This window comes from Tursiops truncatus, chromosome 4 (assembly GCF_011762595.2).
Source record: "Tursiops truncatus isolate mTurTru1 chromosome 4, mTurTru1.mat.Y, whole genome shotgun sequence".
Taxonomy (NCBI): domain Eukaryota; kingdom Metazoa; phylum Chordata; class Mammalia; order Artiodactyla; family Delphinidae; genus Tursiops; species Tursiops truncatus.
The window spans coordinates 143,015,583-143,032,762 of record NC_047037.1 but is presented as its reverse complement, the minus strand read 5'-3'; the positions used below and the strand labels follow the sequence as shown (position 1 = coordinate 143,032,762).

The 17,180-nt window shown below is 60.0% G+C and overlaps 1 long non-coding RNA gene across 1 annotated transcript; it reads left to right on the top strand.

Annotated features, from left to right (window-relative positions):
- The first annotated feature begins 10,298 nt into the window (after window positions 1–10,298).
- On the top strand, window positions 10,299–16,974 carry LOC141278633 (uncharacterized). Its single transcript, XR_012331680.1, has 3 exons — window positions 10,299–11,435; window positions 11,678–15,512; window positions 16,163–16,974. It is a non-coding gene; the product is annotated as an uncharacterized lncRNA (long non-coding RNA).
- Window positions 16,975–17,180: the final 206 nt, after the last annotated feature.

The window sequence follows — 17,180 nt, the reverse complement described above, 5'->3', positions numbered from 1 at the left end:
AGAGGGGAGGGTGTGTTGGGGTCTGTTGGGTCTGAGGGGCTTGGGGAGGTGTGGGCGAGGAAGTCGAGACAGCGGCTGGACAGAGGGGCTCAGAGGGGCGTAGAGGTGGGGTCAAGGCCAAGGGGCCAACAGGAGCCCTCGGTGGGGAGACGGCAGGTCACGGCCCTCACGATGAGGAGGTCAGCGTGGGCTCCGCCATGGGGGACCCAGGATGGGACGTTCGTGGGGGTCTGGGGAGCGGGTGGGGGGTCTCATGGTGACCTGAGTGCAGAGGGCTCCCTCCCCTGGACCCCGGGGAGGGTGGGGCTGGGTGGGCTGGGAGAGGATTTGGGGAATCTGGGGAAGGCGGTCTTGGACCCTCTCTGGGAGCTGATCTGTGAGCCCGGCGAGGTCTCAGATCACAGCACTTTGTCGTGCGCAGTTGGAGCCTGGAGGGCCCAGGCAGCCCCTTTCCTGTTGTCCATGGCGGGTACTGGGGTGAAAACAGCAGGGAACTCCCCCCCTGCAGCCCCATGTGTCCGGGACTGGCCCAAGGGCTTGTGCACTTGATTGACTCGGGGTCCTCTGTGGGGCTGGTTTAAATTTTCAGTAAGAGTCCAGCTCAAGGGGCGTGTTTGTTAATGAAGACTGTTTTCTCCTCCGGGTCTTTAAGGGAGAAAAAAGGAGAGTGTGGGGCTGGCTGGAGCCTCTTTCTCTGTCCAGTCCTGGGGGCTGTGCTCGCAGCGCGGGGGTCACTTTTGCGGCCCTCTTGGCGGGCAACGGCCTCTGTGCGCGCGGGCTCACTTTCAGGTCCTCTTGGCGGGCAACGGCCTCTGCGCGCGGGGTCACTTTCGCGGTCCTCTTGGCGGGCAACGGCCTCTGTGCGCGGGGGTCACTTTCGCGGTCCTCTTGGCGGGCAACGGCCTCTGTGCGCGCGGGCTCACTTTCGCGGTCCTCTTGGTGGGTAACGGCCTCTGTGCGCGCGGGCTCACTTTCAGGTCCTCTTGGCGGGCAACGGCCTCTGCGCGCGGGGTCACTTTCGCGGTCCTCTTGGCGGGCAACGGCCTCTGTGCGCGGGGGTCACTTTCGCGGTCCTCTTGGTGGGCAACGGCCTCTGTGCGCGCGGGCTCACTTTCGCGGCCCTCTTGGCGGGCAACGGCCTCTGTGCGCGCGGGCTCACTTTCGCGGTCCTCTTGGTGGGTAACGGCCTCTGTGCGCGCGGGCTCACTTTCGCGGTCCTCTTGGCGGGCAACGGCCTCTGTGCGCGGGGTCACTTTCGCGGTCCTCTTGGCGGGTAACGGCCTCTGTGCGCGCGGGCTCACTTTCGCGGCCCTCTTGGCGGGCAACGGCCTCTGTGCGCGCGGGGTCACTTTCGCGGTCCTCTTGGCGGGCAACGGCCTCTGTGCGCGCGGGGTCACTTTCAGGTCCTCTTGGCGGGCAACGGCCTCTGTGCGCGGGGCCACTTTCGCGGTCCTCTTGGCGGGCAACGGCCTCTGTGCGCGGGCTCACTTTCGCGGTCCTCTTGGCGGGCAACGGCCTCTGTGCGCGGGCTCACTTTCAGGTCCTCTTGGCGGGTAACGGCCTCTGTGCGCGGGGCTCACTTTCGCGGTCCTCTTGGCGGGCAACGGCCTCTGTGCGCGGGGCTCACTTTCGCGGTCCTCTTGGCGGGCAACGGCCTCTGTGCGCGGGCTCACTTTCGCGGTCCTCTTGGCGGGCAACGGCCTCTGTGCGCGGGGTCACTTTTGCGGTCCTCTTGGCGGGCAACGGCCTCTGTGCGCGGGGCTCACTTTCGCGGTCCTCTTGGCGGGCAACGGCCTCTGTGCGCGGGCTCACTTTCAGGTCCTCTTGGCGGGTAACGGCCTCTGTGCGCGGGCTCACTTTCGCGCTCCTCTTGGCGGGCAACGGCCTCTGTGCGCGGGGTCACTTTCGCGGTCCTCTTGGCGGGTAACGGCCTCTGTGCGCGCGGGCTCACTTTCGCGGCCCTCTTGGCGGGCAACGGCCTCTGTGCGCGCGGGCTCACTTTCGCGGCCCTCTTGGCGGGCAACGGCCTCTGTGCGCGGGGCTCACTTTCGCGGTCCTCTTGGCGGGCAACGGCCTCTGTGCGCGCAGGCTCACTTTCGCGGTCCTCTTGGCGGGCAACGGCCTCTGTGCGCGCGGGGCTCACTTTCGCGGTCCTCTTGGTGGGTAACGGCCTCTGTGCGCGCGGGCTCACTTTCGCGGTCCTCTTGGCGGGCAACGGCCTCTGTGCGCGCGGGGCTCACTTCCGCGGTCCTCTTGGTGGGTAACGGCCTCTGTGCGCGGGGCTCACTTTCGCGGTCCTCTTGGCGGGCAACGGCCTCTGTGCGCGCGGGGCTCACTTTCAGGTCCTCTTGGCGGGCAACGGCCTCTGTGCGCGGGGCCACTTTCGCGGTCCCCTTGGCGGGCAACGGCCTCTGTGCGCGGGGCTCACTTTCGCGGTCCTCTTGGCGGGCAACGGCCTCTGTGCGCGCGGGCTCACTTTCGCGGTCCTCTTGGTGGGTAACGGCCTCTGTGCGCGGCGCTCACTTTCGCGGTCCCCTTGGCGGGCAACGGCCTCTGTGCGCGCGGGCTCACTTGCGCGGTCCTCTTGGCGGGCAACGGCCTCTGTGTGCGGGGCTCACTTTCGCGGTCCCCTTGGCGGGCAACGGCCTCTGTGTGCGGGGCTCACTTTCGCGGTCCCCTTGGCGGGTAACGGCCTCTGTGCGCGGGGCTCACTTTCAGGTCCTCTTGGCGGGTAACGGCCTCTGTGCGCGCGGGCTCACTTTCAGGTCCTCTTGGCGGGCAACGGCCTCTGTGCGCGGGGTCACTTTCAGGTCCTCTTGGCGGGTAACGGCCTCTGCGCGCTTCCTGGAATGCGGCTTTTATTTTGTAACAAAGCAAAGGTTTTAATGTTTGTTTTCCTTTAACAAATAAACATTGGCTCCAGCAAATGTCAGAGAAAATACCACAATAAACCCAAGTGTTCATGGTTAATGGAGGGAGAAGAATGACCCTCCCCCTCTGCCCCTCCCCCCTCTACCCCTCCTCCCCCTCTACCCCTCCCCCCCTCTACCCCTCCCCCAGGTCGGTCCCCAGGTGGGTTTTCCAGGGAAAGTCTCCTCCACGAGCCCTTCAGAACCTGGGCCAGTTTCCGTTCTTTCAAGTGAGAGCTTTCTCCCGGCCTGGGGGACCCCGTCCTGAAGCCCAAGCTCCAGGGAGGGCCCTGCAGGCAGCCAGTGCCTGACGTCACATCTGTGTCTAAAACAGCATAAGACGCAAAAAAAGCACACGCGAGTTAATTCCCGGCCTCCAGGCTGCTGGGGGCAGGAGGCCTTTCCAAGTCACCCCCATCAGAACAGGCGGGACGGGCCTTCAGACGCATCAGGGACCCCGCTGAGTGGCAGCCCTCCCACGAAGACCTCCTAGGTTGTCAGAGGGGCCTTGACCTCAGCCTGGGGGGCTGCCCCCAAACAGCCTGTGTGTCTGCTGCGCTGGGTCACCATCTGGAGGTTTCCTCAAGGAAAACCAGGCCTGAACAACAGTGAAGGATGGTGTGGGAGGAAGCGTGGGCGTCTGGTCTAATCACACCCATTCACACGTGTACACACACAGGTATGCATGCACACACGCACAGCCTCACACCCACCCACACATGCGCATGCAAACACCAGCAGCCTGGCCACTTGCCTTGACTGGCGTTCCCGGCTTTCCCAGCTCCCGGCACAGTAAGGTCGGGTGAGGACGCTGCAGCCCCCAAACCTGTGAGCACATCCCCCTTTTAGGTGGCCTCGAACAATTCCAGGAGATGGCCCCTCCCCTCCCCTCCCCCATCCCTTCCTCCCCTCCCCTCCTCCCCCCCCCCACCCCGAGCCAAGATAACAAGAGACAGAGACATTCCAAGCTCCAGGGTGACACCACCACCACTGAACAAAGGGACACAGGGCTATCCCCCAGGTGCAGGGTCTGATGTGGACACACAGCAGTGGGGGGCGGCCAGCTCTCCCTCCTTGGAAGGAGCGCAACAGGAACACCTGTCCCGTCAGCCCGTCCCCAGGGGCACTGCTGGCCGCCCAGCCTTTCCCGGGGCCTGTGGTCAGTGACTCGAAGCTTGAGTTCCTTTCCCAGGAGCTGAAGTTCGCACTTGGGGTGGGCGGAAACCACAGGCCTCCCGACGGCGAGCGGGCCCCGTGGAGTCATCCCTGCACCGTCAGAGTCTGAGACCCCGCAGGACGCCCTCATCCTCTTCCAGGGTCGGGTGTTGGGAGTCTGCTGAGTCACCTCCTCCCTTTTCTCTTCTGTAACTTGAGGAGGGTTAAAGTGTGGGAAAGAGTTGTCCCACTGTGATGTTAAGCTCCATGGTGTGACCCCCCATCCCCTGGGCTCTGGGGTCTTGGGCCCTGGAACCCGGAAGGAGCTGAGCAGCTCTCTGGGCTCCACGTGGCAGTGAGAGGGGTGACATCACCCGGAGGACGGGCACTCGGGGCCTGGGTCGCCGTTCTGTCTCCCGCTCCCTCCTGCAGCGCTCCTGTGTGTCTCTGGACAGTGCCCACCTCCAGGGGTTCCTTCTGCTCCAGGCAGTGCTAGGAGCCTCATGGTGGCCCCGTGTGTGTTCTCTGGGCCCCATCCCAGGCTGGGGTCCAGTCCTGAGGAAGTGACACCCTCCTGGATTCCTCAGATTTCCCGAATCCCAATCCCACCCGCTTTGCTGCCTGACCCTGACTTGATCTGGTGACCAAGGAACTGGACCCTCTCATGAGGGCCAGGAGCCTGGAGCAGGCAGGGCCAGAGGACAGGGTGATCCAGGGCTGACAGACGCCCTGGTCCTTGGGAGGCTCTGGGACATCTGCTGTGGACTGCGGTCTGCATCCCACAACTTCTGGGGCTTCTGGTGCTTCTGGGGCTTCAGGTCCCAGGGCTCTGGCCACTGTCTCCCCACATGGCCTTCCAGGCCCCTTCCCAAGTTCCTCCTGTGGGAGGCGTCCACAGCTAAACCCAGCTCTGAGGCTTCTGTTGGCCCAGGCCGGGTGGGGCGCAGTGACCACAGACCTTGGTGGGGGGTCGAGAGCCTCGTCCTTTCTTACACCTGCTGACCTGATCTCAGGCCAAAAGTGCTGCAGGCCCGTGGACTCATGGCCAGCTGAGTAGGGGAGACAACCCAGAGCTTCTGCACGTTACCGCAGTGTCTGGATTTGAAAAAGGATGACGGAAGTGGGGGGACTGTGGGTGTCACCCCTGGACTTGGATGAAGCTGGGGTGGCCCTTCTCAATTGGCCAGCTTGGGTGTGACCCTCACAGAGGACCACTGGGTGGGGAGAGCCATCTGCTAAGAGCCTGGCTGAATGTGGTGGCCAAGGGAGCAGCTCTGGGGCCAGACTGTGGGGTCCCGGCCCTGCTGCAGGCTGCTGTGTGCTGTGGGCAGCCACCTGACACACAGGAGTGCTTGATAACACCTGCCCTAAGGGCTGCTCTGAGGAAGAAGTGGGTAGGTTGGAGTGATGGGCCACACTCCCCACCCTGGTTCCCACCTTTGCTGTGTGACTCGAGGTCCCTCATGCTCTGACACTGGCCCAGCCACGGGACTCTCTGGCCACTGAGATGTCAGCAAAGGTGATGCAAGTGGAGGTTTTAGGGGCATGCGTGCAGCTGGGCGTGTTCATCTGGTGTCTCTGCCACCACCGTTAGACCACGCCCATGCCGGTCCGATGGAGGAGGGGGAGCCTTGCAGCAGTGCTGAGTCCTCAGCCAGCCAGCCCTTGCGTGTGAGCAGAGCAAACCCAGGCAAGATCAGGTAAATTTGAGGGAAAACACACCCACGCACATCTCAGAGCCAGACTACCGAAAACTAAGACAAAGAGAAAATCTTAAAAGCAAGAAAAAAGGCAAGTTCTGTCAAAGGAAACCAAGATCATAGCTAACGTTCCTAAGGAAACAATGGAAATCAGAAGACGATGGAAGAGATCTTTGAAGAAAATCAGTTCCACCCAAGAATTTTTTGAGGTTTTAATTAATTTATTTAATTTTTATTTTGAGATAACTTTAGATTCTAGTCTTTAGCAGAGTTACAAAAATAGTACCAAGGGTCCTCATAGATCCTTCACTGAGCACCCCCTAATGTTAACATGTTCCATGACCTTGGCTCAGTGGTCAAAGCTAAGATGTGATCATTGATGCAATGCTGTGAACTAAACAGCAGAGTCTCAGAGGATTTCACCAGTTTTTCACTAATGTCCTCTTTCTGTTCTGGGATCCCATCCCCTCTTTATTATCACATCTCCTTAGTGTCCTCCAATCTAGACAGTGTCCCAGCCTTTCCTGCCTTCCACGACCTTGACACTCTTGAAAAGTACTGGTTAGGCATTTCATAGAATGACCCTCAGTTGGTGTTTGTCTGATGTTTTCTCATGGGTTTTGGAAAGACCACCCCACAGCACGTCGTATCAGGGGACAAGGCCATCAGGATGCCTTGTTACTGGTGATTAAACTTGGTCGCTAGTCTTCGGGGCGTCTGCCTGGAGTCTCCAACACAAAGTTACTTATTTCCCTTTTGTGTCTGTCCGTCGGAAGCCGGTCACAGAGTCCAGCTCACACTCCAGGAGAGGGGAGCTCATCTCTGTCTCCTGGAGGGAGGATAAACTGGTTAGCGATTCGTGCCAAGCCATTGCAGAGCTTAGTATTTTGAGCTATGCAAACGTCCTGCTTTCCTTTAAAGTTCTGCCCACTGATTTTAGCATTTATCAGTGCATCTTGGCTACAGCAATCATTACTGTAGTATCATAATGATGATTTTCTATTTCCCTTATTTCTTCTACATACATAAAAGATAGTTGATAAAATTAAAAACAGGATAATTAAGGAATTTAAGCAGAAGAGACAGGACACAGAACAGATGGGAATAAGAGGAAATGAACTGTAAGACACTGGTTGTGACCCCAAATATCTTACAAATTACATTAATGGCAGCTGAACAAAATACTGTCAAAGATTGTCAGACTAGATTAAAAAAGCAACAAAATCTAATTATATCCTGCTTATAGGGAATACATCTTAAAAAACACAGAAAGGATGAAAGTAAAGAGATGTAAAAATATACCATTCAATCGCTAATTGAAAGAAAACTGGTGCACTTACAGAAATAGCAGAGCTGTGTCACCAAAATGACCCTGCAACACAGTAAGGAGGGAGGTCTTGTCAGCAAACGGTGCTGAGCTGACTGATGTCTGTCCGGGACTTTGTCTCACATCACACGGACACGTCAATTACAGATGGATTGCTGCTCTAAAGGTGAAACGTAAACGACAAAGATCTGGGGATATGACATAAGGAAATGTCTAATCATGGTATCCTGAACAGACCAGAAAAAGTGTGCGTTATAAAGACACGTGGAAAATGTGACCTTCTGAGCGAGAGGAGTTACTGTACATATCCTGTCGTTGAACTAACAGAGGATTTGTGTAGAGAACCCGTAAAGTGCCCTTGCAAATCAAGAGGAATCATGTGCACCGCCCAGTAGACACACGGGCATGGGCTCAGTCCCTTCACAGTGGGGGAGACCCGTAAGCATGTGGAGCGGTGTTCCGCCTCATGACGCATCACGGAAGCGCGAGTCAGACCGTGAGACACCGTCCTACCAGAATGGTTAAAAGGGAAAGACGGACAAACCCAAGTGTTGACAAGGACATGGGAAACCAGAGTCCTCACACCGTGCTGGTGGACAGGCAGATTGCTACAGCCACTCCAGGAAACCGGTGGTCTCCCTCCTCTAAGGTGTGGTCGGCAATTCCACTCCCTGGTATGTGCCCTACTGAAGCACCCACTCAAGTTCACCCGAAGATTATTTATAGCAGCACGACCCAGGATCCCCTCCGTTGGGGACAACTCAAACGTCCACGGTGGACTGGTGGCAGTATGTCCATCTGATGGAATTCTGCACAGGATTGAAAGAGACAACTGCAGCTGGACTCAGGTGATGCCAGCCGGCTTCTTCCCTCGCTAGACCGCCAGCTCCTGGGAATGGGGACTCTCTGAGCCACTCCACACGGTGTCTGGCACGTCGCAGCTGCTTGGCGAGGATCTCACAAGTGAATTAAGAGAGGAATGTCGAGCCAGAAGTGTCACGGCCAGATGTACTCAGTGCTGGTGAGTAACTCCTGGGGATTCTGCTGAATCACAGCTTCCTCTGGGCTTGGATGTGCTTTAGATGGTATGTTCCGAGCAGATGGAAGTTTCTTGGCCTCTGGGACTGAAGCAGCGCATGTTTGGTAGATGCAGCCAGAAGGAAGTGGCTGGAATGCGACTCACGCGGCCCGTCTGGGTGCAGATGGGGTAAACAGGCTCCAACGACTTCTGCTCATTTAGAAGCAGAGGAAGCTGGGAGCTGAAGCGTGAACAGCGGGGTGGAGGCTGGCCAAAGTCTGCATGGCCCGATTCTAGCTTTTTCCTCATTACATGGGGAGCCCGTGACAGTGTCCCTGGAGCGTCTCAGGCTGACAAAATCACCCCATCAGCATTTTCACGGGCAATCAATTAGGTGTGTCCTGGGCAATCCATTCCCGGGGAGGAGAGCCAGGCCTGACCTTCTGCAGGGGGACAGCTGTGGGGGCGGGGGTGGCCCACGGCCCAGCGACAGGGGGCTGGGGCCTGGGGAGGCACAAAGTCCTGGTTGGGACAGCTTGGCATTTGCACCGGGACTGCCGAGGCCAGCACAAGGGCGTTGGAGACAAGAGCGAGGATCCGACCCCCACAACGTTCTTTGGGGGTCACGGCGACGTTGGGATTCGCTCTGCAGCTGAACTGTGCTCCCAAGGGCGTGCCCGAGGCTGGCCACATGGGGCCACGTTGACTGCGGCACTGATGGACACGACGGACAGGACGTGGGGCAGCTGTCTGCTAACAGCCGGCCTTGCTCTCCTCCTGTGGGACCCAGGCAGCCCCTCCACGAGCTCAGTCCAGCCAACGATGGGAGGGGACAGGCAGAGCTGCCGCAAGCCACCGCCACCCACTCGGTTGTCACAGCCGGTCACTCTGTCCTCGTACCCTCTGGGTTCACAGGAGAGCAGCCCACGATATTCCAAAGTATTCCCCAGTATGTGTTCCATTCCTCCCTGTTCTTGCTGTCTGCAGCCCCTCCTTCCATGGGAGCTGAGGCCCCCCAGTCTTGGAGTTGGGTTGAGCCCCGCCTTGAGGAGGGGGAGATGCCAGCCTTCCACAACTCTGAGAAGCCCAGGCTGGGACGTCTGTGGAAGGAGGAAGGACTTCCGGGTTCTGAGTCCTGGAGGAGCTCACAGTGTCACACCAACCCCCGGGAGGGGGACACTAGGGCCGCAGGACACCCTCCCCCCAATCCCACCTGCCCACCCTGGAGTGGAGACCCTGAGAGGGGAGAAACCCAGAATCACCCGGGAGGGTGTGCGAACCCAAGAGAGACCAAGCATTAACCCTGAGGCTGCCCTGAGAGGGCCTGTGAGGGAGCTGAGGGCAGAAATAGAAAATAAAGACCCCCTGATGCACATGTGACCCCGCACGGAGCTGTCAGAGCCGCCTCGGGGAACCAACCTGATGTCCGGGCCCACGAAGCGCCTTTGACCGTGAGCTCGTTGGCTCGGGGGACAAGAGAGAAGGTGAGAAAGTCTCCACTGTCTGCTGCCGTTTAATCAGCTTCCGTTCGTGCCTTGAGGCTCAGGGTCTGTGACAGACAAATTAGGGACCGGAAGAGGGGTTGTCTTTTCAGTTCCTTTAAGCTTGAGTGGTTTGGGGGGTTCTCATGGGATCCCCAGCGTTCAGAGCCCCAGGAGACCTGGAAGAAAGCCCTCCTCTGTCAGGTAAGAGCCACTCCTGCGTTCCGTTCACTTGTACCTTTCATGACGTTTGGGAGTTTTATCCTCCACGTGAAAAGTGAAAGTTCTGTGCCCGTGGGTTTGCCTTTCAGCTTTCTTTTGTCTCTGACTTCAGTAAATAAGAAAAACTCAAGGTGCGGGTGACTGGGGACCAGCGGGCCAAGCATCGTGTGGCTCTGGGTCCTGTGTCTGGTTCACGTCTGCTGCCCAGAAGTTCCCCGTGGACTCAGCGATGGGGAAAGGCCGGCTGGCCAGCCTCCCAGTTTGTCCCGTTTGAGATTCGAGACCCGCAGCCAGGGGCACACGGCTGGGGGCCTGGACCGGCCGCTTTGGGGGAAGAGGCTCCCGCTGGCCCTTGGGGAGGTGGAGAGGTAAGGGTGGGAGGGGCCGGCCGCGCTGCCCAACCTCCTTCCTGCCGATTCCGGCGACTCCCTCAGGCCCATGGCCTCCGATGTGTTAGCCACACACAGACAGAAGGGAGGAGGGAAAGGCAGCCTCTCTCCGCAGGGGATTCGGGTCCTTTGTGACGGTGGGCCGGGGAGAGCCCAAGGGGTAGGGAGAGCACAAGGTGCCGGCCACGGGGCTGGGCTGGGGGAGGAAGGTCGGAGCGCTTGGCAGGCCTCCAGGCTCAGAGCAGCTGGGCTGGGCAGGTCAGGGGGCCTGGGAACCAGAGCGGCCCTGGGGGCTGGGCCGGCCTGGCGGGGGAGGGCGCGCTTGGGCCCTTCCTGCCCTGGATGGCGGGGCTGTGGCCCAGAGGCCCGCGCCGTCCCAGCCTTGGAGACCCTGCCTGTAGTGCAGGTCTGTGGGGATGCCGGGCCCACCAGGGGCTTCTCTTCTCACTGTCACTTCCGGCCGAGTGCAGTGGTGGGGCCCTCCTCCCATGGCTGGGCTCCTCCCAGGCTTTTGCTCCAGCTCCCAGGCGGGCACACTGCCCAGCACTCCTTCCAGGTCCACGGGCGTGGGCGTGCACGTGTGTGAGCGCGCGGGCACGCGTGTACATGCATGTGTGTGCGTGCGTGTGCATGTGCACGAGTGCTTGGTGTGAGGCCGGCTGCACCTCCCAAGGGGGTCTGTGGGGGCCCTTCTGCCTCGGGTCCTCGTCTCCGCCTTCTGCTCCACGACCAGAGACCCAAGGAAGTAAGGGGGGCCCAGGAGAGCGTTCCTGGGAGTCCCTGCGGCGGGAGGGTGGCCAGGCTGAGTGCAGGGCTTGAGGAGGCTGAGATGCCACCGGCCGGCATCGTGTGGGGCTCCGGCTGGGTGGGCGGGATGGCGACGTTCACCTGGGACCGTCCACGGCAGGGACAGCCGGGTCTAAATTGCTGACCCGCCACGGCTGTGAAAGGGTACTTGAGGAAAGGTTGACACCCTTAATGCTGGAAAGGCATGGGCAGAGTCCCGGCCCCGGGGGCGCAGGCGTGGGAGCTGGGCAGGCAGGGGATGTGGCCCATTTCAGGCCCAGCCTCGCGGAGCACGTGCGGGTGTAGGGGAGTGGGTGGGGGAGCAGGAAGAAGTGCAGCTGCCCTCCGGGCCTTGGAACCCCTGACGCTCTGTGTGGCCTTCCATCTGCCGGGACGTTCCTGACCCCCAGGACCAAACGCCGCCGACACGACGGCCACCTCGGCAAAGGTGGGCCCCAGGTGGTGGGACGTGGGTGCCCGGCAGAGGGAAGCACGCCCCGGGGGGAGGAGAGTTTGGCAAAGGCTGTTTACAGGGACTGGTGCAGTAGCCAGGGTTTGCAATGGGAGCGGCTCTGCCTGGGCCTGCAGGCGAGGGAGTGACTAGGGAGGGGGACGCCTCGACCCCTCTCTCCTCCCACGGCCAGGGCTCCGTGGGGGACAGAATTAAAACCAAGTCTCTTTCCAACCCAGGAAACCTCTCCATAAGGGTAGAAGAGAAGGACACAAGTGTATGATGAGCTGCGTTAAACCACAATGTGACGCACAGCACAGCCACTGCTGAAGCCACCGCAAAGACAGAAAGAAACCAGACTCTTTTCAATCAGGAGGCTTTGCAGTTAGAGCCCAGTGACTCGTTCAGCCCGTTCCCCCCACCCCCCGCCCCCCAGGAAACGGGTGTCGGGGAGTCACCTTCCTTGAGGATCACAGTTCACATAGCTGGCTCTCAGGCCTTGAGGAGACATTCCTGAGTGGTGAGATAGCCCATTAAAAAGATTTACAAACATTTGGAAAAGACAGAGAAAGACATTCTGGAAAGGGAGGGGAGGAGGAGTCTCAGCTCTCATTTTCAGCAGGGAGGAGTTCGCATCTGCCCTGGTAGCTCCCCCTGGCCAGCCTTCGGACGGCCCCCCTCAACAGGCGAGGGTGTGGGCGGATGGGAAGGTCTGCGCCAGGAGCAGGGGGAAGGGCCCAGACTCTGCTCAGGACGTGGGGCGCAGCTGGCTGCAGCAGGGACCCCAGTCCTGAGAGCATTAAGCCGCGTGGCTGCCGGACTTTGTGAGAGGTCGGTGGGGACCCATCTGGGGCTACTGTCCAGCTGCTCGTCCCAGCCCACATTCTATCGCAGGAAAAAGATTAAGGCGCGTTCCTTGTAACAGACCAACATCCAACAAAACTGCTTCCCCAGATCCCAGGCCTGGGTGTGGAGGCCCAGCAGGCCGTGACTCAGGCGCAGAGCTGGGATGGAGGCCTGCACAGTCGGCTGCAGGATGTGGGGAAGGAGCGTCCACCCACACACTACATGGCCAGTTGTGTTGTATCTTTTCCTGTAGGAGTTAGAAGTGAACTCCCAGACACGGGACAGGATGTACTTTGGGATAATGAAGGCGCCTCTAATACTCGAGAAGCGGGTTCTGTGGGTCAGGGCAACCTTGCAGAACATCTGTGGGGACAGTGGGCCAACATCGGACTTTCTCGTTACCCCATCCGCTGATGGGACACCCTGCCATCTGGCCTGGGGGGCTGTTACAATTTTCAAAAGAAAAGATTTGTGAAGGTTTCTCAAAGTTTAAAAACAGTAACTCTGCGTGTGCCTAACCGTACTGTAGGAGAGCCTTTCTTCTACCCTCTTAAGTTCCTTCCCGGAGGTCTGTGAATTAAACTGAGAAAAGCCAGATTAACAGAGGAAAAGGTTCATTTCCCATGTACATGGGGGTGGGGCTGCATCACAGAAAAGAAAACTGCAAAGAGGCAGGGTGGAGGGTGGTGGTTATACAGTCATTTTAGCAAAGGGCAGCCCTCCTGGAGAAGAGACGGGGCCGGGGGGGCGGGGGGCGGGGGGCTGTGGGGGTACGTTGTGGAAAGGTGACTAGGAAACTGTGGAAACATGGGTTGCTTAGTGAGGTCTGTTATACAGACTCAAGCCCAAGAGTGATCTCCTGAAGACACCTTTGCACGAAGAAACCATCTTTATAAAAGGGAAGAAAGGACGAGGGCAGAGACCCCCCATGTGCTTGTTGTTTCTTAACCACCTTCAGCTCAAAATAATCTTCATGCCAGAGTGGCACAGTTTGGGGTGGCATGTTCTGATTTCCTTCAGTCCAAAATCAGATCAGAGTTTTTAAGGAAAATAAGTTCAAGGGAACGTTAAGAGGAAAACTCCACAGACTTACCCACAGGCAGCTCTGTGGTTTAGCAAGACTTGTTCTCTCCGTGGTCGTCGCCCTCCAGCTGCCCAGGGCCTTGTGCTCTGGCCCTGGCGGTGCCGGAAGCTATTCCTGTGACCTCTGGTCCTGGGCGCGGTCACCCCAGCTCTCCCTCCCCCGACTCTGCCTCTCAGAGAGCCCGGCCCAGGGTGTTTCTGCAGCTCCGCCCCCCGAAATGCGTGAGGATTCCTGGGGGGCCCGCTCCGAGCAGGACCCTAGAGCCAACCCACCACCCTCACGCCCACTGGGCTGCACCCGTCCTGGGCAGGTAGGGACGCCTGGCGGTTGCCTCGCGCCTCCTGAAGCCTGCCCGGTGGGGGCCTGTCAGGAGCACAGGACGGGGGGTCCCAGGGCGGCTGCGAAAGCCCAGCAGGACCCCCCTGGGTACAAAAGCCCCTCCGTGTCCCCCATTTCTTGTTTGTAAAAAAGCTTTAGTCTCCTAGGCCTTCCCTGAGGTCCAGAGAGCAGACGCAAGCGGTTACTAATTAGAGAAGTAAGGGAACCAGAAGCAAAGGAGAAGCAGTCAACCCAGGGCAGCAATGACGGCTTCAACCATAGGCAGCGATCAAGCGAGTCCTAGCGCCTCCTCAAGGGACACACGCAGCAACCTGACGCACATCTCTGAGCTGCTCTGCGGAAACTAAGACCCCACACGTCGACCCAGCGACACAGTTTCCCCTCTCGCTGCCCCCGTCTGCCACTCCGTTCAAATGACCAAGAGCCTGGGCTACATCTTCAGGGTCCTGCAGGGTGGGAGGGGCCCCCTGCTCCAGGAGCAGCGGGCGGGCCCCTCAGCTGGGCCGGTGGTCAGGTGGCTTCCCCCAGAAGGGGCTCCGGTGCCGCCCAACCCCTCCCCCTGCTCCCAAGGGGCGGCAGACCCACCCTGCTCTCCGGCCCCCGTGGGGTCGGCGTGGGGGTACACAGCGCTGGATGAGTCAAGGTTCAAAGGTGACGGTGGGGTAAATGCCAGTACCAGGGGCAGCGGGCGAGCAGGCAGGGTGGCTTCAGGGAGGAGGTGGCCCGGGACCTGTGACCCAGCCTGCTGGGCCGGGAGTCAGCAAGGCCAAGGTTGGGAGGGCTCGGGCAGAGGCAGGCCTGTGTGGACCCCTTGGTTTCCACCATCCCCTCCGCAGGGCTGGTCAGTGCTGGACCATCGGAGGCCCCAGGGCGGCTGTCCCCCTGGGTCTTCTGGGAATGTCCCCTCCCCAGAGGGGCCTCTGACCCCATCCAAAGTGGCCCCCGTTCACCTTCTATCCCAAGCAGGGCCATCGCTCCGTTCTTGTTTCCTTGTCGCTCACGAGGACGTAGCCGTGGGGGCCCAGGAAGCCGGGCAGGGCCGACCCGTGTCCCAGGTCTCCGCGGGCCGCCCCCACCCCCCGAGGGGCTCCGTAAACGTGGCTGAAGCCGGTGAACTTTCCAGCATCGCCCACCCCCGAGTGGACAAGGGCTCCACGGCTGGAATCTTGTAAAGCTCGTGGTACAGTTTAAAAGTCCCCTTTTATCGGCCCCCACACTCTGTGAATTGCCTGTTCCTAATGGCCTGGTGAGGAGGGTCTGTTTGTTCCCGTACCTTTTCTGGCTGGTGTGAAGGCAGGTGGGGTGCGACCTCTGCAGGACTCGGGGCAGAGCGGGCGCGGCGGGGGGCGACCAGGCTTGCCCGCAGCTGAGGAGGGCCCTCCCCTGGGGCGTGCACTGCCTGCGGGTTCGGCCCCGGCTGCCAGCCCACCTCCCAGCACAGCCCCTGCCATCTGCACCCAGACCGCACGCCTTCCCAGGGTCTGCAGAGCTGGCCCCGTCCCCTCAGGGCCTCTGCACACACAGACCCTGCTGCAGGACCCCCCAGCCCTGCAGATCCTCGTCCCTGCGCTGCCCCAGGTCCCCTTGGCCAGGACCCCTGACACACTCTCCTAGACTGGTCCTTTGGGCAGCTGGACGCCTGGTGAATCAGGGCTTCAAATCCAGGCTCTGAGCTTCCCAGCCGAGTGGCCTCCGCGTGCCTCGGTTTCCTCCCCACCTGACGGGGATGACGGTGGCGCCTGTGACGGGGTCGCTGTGAGCACTGCGTTAGCAGTATAACCTGCACCTACTGGAATTAGACGCAGGTTAGTGGTGAGCTGACCCTCCCTCCCCCGCCATGAAGCTCTCGCCCGGTTCTGCGCCCACGGCAGGTCCAGCCCTGTCTTGTGCTGAGGAGTCTGGTGAATGGAGAAAGGGCGGGACCCGGGGATTCTGGCTCTGATCCGAGCGCCCATCTCAGTCCTGGAAATGGATGTGGATCAGGTCGTTGCCTCGCTCAGGAGGGGTGTGGAAGTGGCCCCGGGACAGTTTTGGTCACCCCTGGTCAGATCTGCTGGCAGGAGGGGCCTACTGCTACCCACGACACTCACAGCAGGGAGACGGGCTGGACGAGAGGCAGGCCTTGCGGGTCTGCGTACTGACCCTCAGGGAAGGCCGTCTCCCCGCTCTGAGGCCTCACCCGTCGGGTGACATTTGTTGGCGGAACCCCTCCTGGGGCCCTGGGCCGGTCCTTGGCTGCCACGGGGGCCCTCCCGCCTGGGGACAGGGCTCAGGAGAGCGGCCGCAGAACCTCGAGGAGCTCAGGCCAGCTTCCCCACGCAGCCGGGACGGTCTGCGTTCGTGACTGTTACATATGGGTTTCATTCACACCCATGCTGTTGTTTACACGATGGATTGAAATTTTTGAAAACTGCAAGATACCAGGCGATTTGACTATTCTTTCCATATTTGACAGGAGATAAGCTGGGACTCTCTACCCACCGCCCATAGCTGCCACAAGGATGGGGAGCTCACCCACGTCTCCCATGACACAGTCTGTGCCCGGCAAGTGCCCGGTACCTGCGTCCGGTGGGCGAGAGATCTGAACTCTCCCTAGAGAAGCGTGTGCACCCGGAAAGCATCATTAACAGGAGACCAAACGCAGGAACTGGACATTCTTTCTCTGTGAAAGAACATCTGATCGGAAAATATGCAGCTCCAGGGACCTAAGGTCAGCCGTGAAACACGCGGCTTCAGCTCGCTCGACAGCAGAGCAGCCTCGCGAGCTCGGAGCCGGGGCCCGGCTTGCTGTGCTTGTGAGCTCGGAGCCAGGGCCCGGCTTGCTGTGCTTGTGAGCTCGGAGCCGGGGCCCGGCTTGCTGTGCTTGTGAGCTCGGAGCCGGGGCCCGGCTTGCTGTGCTTGTGAGCTCGGAGCCGGGGCCCGGCTTGCTGTGCTTGTGAGCTCGGAGCCGGGGCCTGGCTTGCTGTGCTTGTGAGCTCGGAGCCGGGGCCCGGCTTGCTGTGCTTGTGAGCTCGGAGCCGGGGCCCGGCTTGCTGTGCTTGTGAGCTCGGAGCCGGGGCCTGGCTTGCTGTGCTTGTGAGCTCGGAGCCGGGGCCCGGCTTGCTGTGCTTGTGAGCATATGGCCGCCTCCTGAGAGAGACGGATTTTGTCCCGGATTTAACGGCCCTTCTTCGGTTCTTTTTTTAGCGTTTATTTTGAAATAATTTCAAACAAAGAAAATTCAAGAAAAGTTGCAAGAATAAAGAAGGGACTCTCTGTGTAGCTTAACTCTGACTTACTGATTTCTTACATTTTATCCCATTTCCGTCAACACTCACACTCTCTCTGAAGTGCTTTTAGAACCAACGGAGAGTAAGAGGGAGACCCCATGTCCCTTCGCCCGTGACTACCTCGGTGTGCGTCTCCTGGGAGCATGGACTTTCCCCTACAGATCCTCAGTGCAACTGTCGGATAATATAACACAATCACATGAC